Genomic DNA, 3,218 nt, shown 5'->3' on the forward strand with positions numbered 1-3,218 from the left:
CATCGTTCAAGTCCATTCTGTGATCTCCCTCCTCGTTGCTCATCATTTCCGGCCTTGACTTTGGGATCGCATCTGACATGAGGCGCAATAGCATGATGATGACCTTGTTCTTGTGCGCTATGCTTTTCGGACCCCTAGCAATGCAAGCACAATGTAAGTACTCCGCCTTTGTATTGTTGAATTTTAATATATATATATATATATATATATATATATATATATATATATATATATATATATATATATATATATATATATATATATATATATATATATATATATATATGTATGTATTAGGGGCGATCTGATGCTACTGTCAGTATATTATATGTGACGATTGTTGCTGTTGATGTTGTTGTTGCTGCTGCTGCTTCTATTATACATACAGTAATGATCTTCGAATGCTGTAGGCCGTCATCAGCTGATGGATTCCAAGAGTTCTATCACGGCGGCTAGCATCAACTCCACATCATCAGATGAGAGAAAGCTTGTCCTCAACTTTTGTGTCACCAAGCACTGCTACCACTTCGATCCGGTGGACGGGACCACCTGCTACTGCTGTCCGGATGCTTCTCGGAGACGGTATTGCCACTTGACATTGCAAGAGTGCAGGTCCATCTGTGTGACATGCAGGCCCAAATGCCCACCAGCAGCACCTTCTCCTTAAATCGTGATGCAAAGTAGACTAGGCCGTGTGGACCGTTTTGTATGCAACAAGCGAGAACAACTATGCCAATAAGTAGTAGCACGATAGAATAAAAAAAGATCAATTTTGATGCAGTAATATTTATTTGTAGAGATTGTGTCCTTCTTTCTTCACTCAACTTCTGTTTCGTAATTAGATACATCTATAAAAGAGCCGAGGAATCGAAATAGCCTCTCGTCCTAATCTCTTCTCTCCTACCCTCTTAAATTCTTATCCCTTAGATATACTTATATACTACAAAATATGATCTAACACATCTAAATTTTCCAATGTGAACTGACAAATGGACCCAGTCTATCTGCCATTACCTTAGGTCACCCACCCGAGATTTTCCATCGATTCTTTTACACGCCTAGTGTACCCGCTGGCCGTTGCTGCCAGTTTTCTTCTTTCTCCGGCTCTTCCACACCCAGCTAGGGTTTGGTTGGAGACAATGACATAGTTAGGCAGCGGCGCGGGGCGAGCCTAGCCCCTGCCTGGCTGCCGATGGCATGGTGTTGCAGCCGCATATCCTCCCCCACCTCTCCCCGCCCCATGGCAGGAACTCGGCGTGGTGCCCTCCGGCTGGCTGCCGAGGTTGGTCGGCAATCTAGGCTGCTGCCTCTCAGGTAACTGATGACTCAATCCGCTTCATTTTTTTTTGTTCCTGGTGAAGTCTATTATATTTCTTGATTTCTTAGTTTCATCAGTTGAATTTTTGTTGGTCTGTGGTATTGCCGATGATCAAGTTATATTCCCTGCAGTGCATGGTGAATTATCCTTTTGTGTGCAGGAGCATGCTGAAGAAAAACAACGGTTAAATAAATTTAGGATTCTTAACATCTTCATCTGAACCGGTGTTCACGATTTTAATGTAGTGTGCAGGTCTGACACTCTGATCTCCATGTCCTGAAAGGCGAACTCGCGGAACCCCTTTCTCAAGCTCTTGTGTCGTGGACCATGAGATTCACTGGAGTGGTTGTGGACCATGGCTCACACTCTTTCTGGAAATCGTCAGTAGGTATGTATATCCATGAGACCAGACTTCATTTGCTTCATAGAGAACACCACTACTGTTTGGGTGACCAATCGATTTGCTACCATGTACCACATACTGTTAATTGTGTTTGCCGGACATTAGGCACTGCCTTGTTTTGGAATTCATATTCTTTTTTTTTCTGAAAACATTTCAGGTTCCCCGTAGGAAGCGAGCGGCATCGTTGGTGCGTTCATAATGCCCTGTGTGAACTGTTTTTCCTGTGTTAAGGTATAACTTTGTTGAATCATGCATGGCATCTTCTTTTCTCCGGTTTCTTGTTTTTATTGCGAGCAAGCTCAATGTATATGGCAAACCAGTCCATATGGATGGGCCCAATGCCAGTGGTCTTTTACTATCTTCTCTTCCACGATGTCCAGCCCATAAGGTTGGGCCACATGGAAATAAAAAAATCCCCACGCACCCAACTACCAAGTCGCATCTTCTTCATCGCTCCGACGCCCGCACTTCTCGGCGCGCGACTTCGCTCTCTGGTGCACCGCTCATTCTCTCCGGCCCCCAATCTTTCACGCTCATCTATTACCATCTCTCCCCCTCCACGGAGTACATGAACAGCAACTTGAATCGAGTGCCCTCTTCCCCAATCAACCCTTCATCGCCTCTGATCTAAGCCCCAAGCGCTCGGTCCTCCCGACGAGCGACGAACACCAATGTACCTGGCGGCCGGCGGTGGCTGGGGGGGATTGGAGGAGGATGAGCCCAACCTCAGCCCCGACTTTGTCGACTTGTCGGTGGACACCGGTAGGTACCTCGCCATGATTGCCTTTCTTTCTTGCTCACGTGCCGAGGCTGCGCTGCAAGCCGCCATGGCGCTGCTCCAGGAGAGGCGACATGCGGTTTCCTCCTTGTTCCAGCAAGCGTAGCACCTTCACCGTCGGGGAGCACAGGCATCCAGCGATCCGCGGGAAGGAACTGATGCGCTCATCGTTAATGAGGAGTGAGAGAAAGAAGAATAGTTTACTGCTTATGGCCAGTCCATAGCGCTATGGACTACTTGCACAATGTTTCATCCAGGCAGCAGTGAATATTTTTATCCCTATGGACTAGTGAAATTTTTGTATTTTGGTCCCTTTTTAAAATATTTTTTTACAAAAAGACCCCTGTCAAAACTTTTGCTACAAATAGACCATTTTTAAGCGTCTTAGGAAATCACGCCGAGGTATGAAGGTCGGCGTCGACTGACACGACGCCGAGTCCTTGCCACGTCACCGACGACTTCGGGGCTGGCGCATGGGGCCCAGTACGTCGGCGTCGTGTCAGCCAACGCCACAGGCCTAACTTCGGCGCGGTGGGGAGTCACGCCGAGCTCTTGGCACCATCCGGCGCGCGGCCCAGGCGGCCCAACAACATAATCATTTCTAGTCATAAAAAATTGAAATCTAATGACCAACAAATAACTAAAATACATACTAACCCTAATGACCAACAAATAACTAACCCTAATGACACCTACAATAAACAAAGAACCCTAATGAC

General features: G+C 46.4%; 1 long non-coding RNA gene across 1 annotated transcript; it reads left to right on the forward strand.

Moving 5' to 3' along the window:
* The first annotated feature begins 1,454 nt into the window (after window positions 1–1,454).
* LOC136508056 (uncharacterized) lies at window positions 1,455–2,012 on the forward strand. Its single transcript, XR_010771841.1, has 3 exons — window positions 1,455–1,501; window positions 1,571–1,706; window positions 1,879–2,012. It is a non-coding gene; the product is annotated as an uncharacterized lncRNA (long non-coding RNA).
* Window positions 2,013–3,218: the final 1,206 nt, after the last annotated feature.

The sequence above is a fragment of the Miscanthus floridulus genome, chromosome 15, assembly GCF_019320115.1.
Source record: "Miscanthus floridulus cultivar M001 chromosome 15, ASM1932011v1, whole genome shotgun sequence".
Lineage (NCBI taxonomy): Eukaryota > Viridiplantae > Streptophyta > Magnoliopsida > Poales > Poaceae > Miscanthus > Miscanthus floridulus.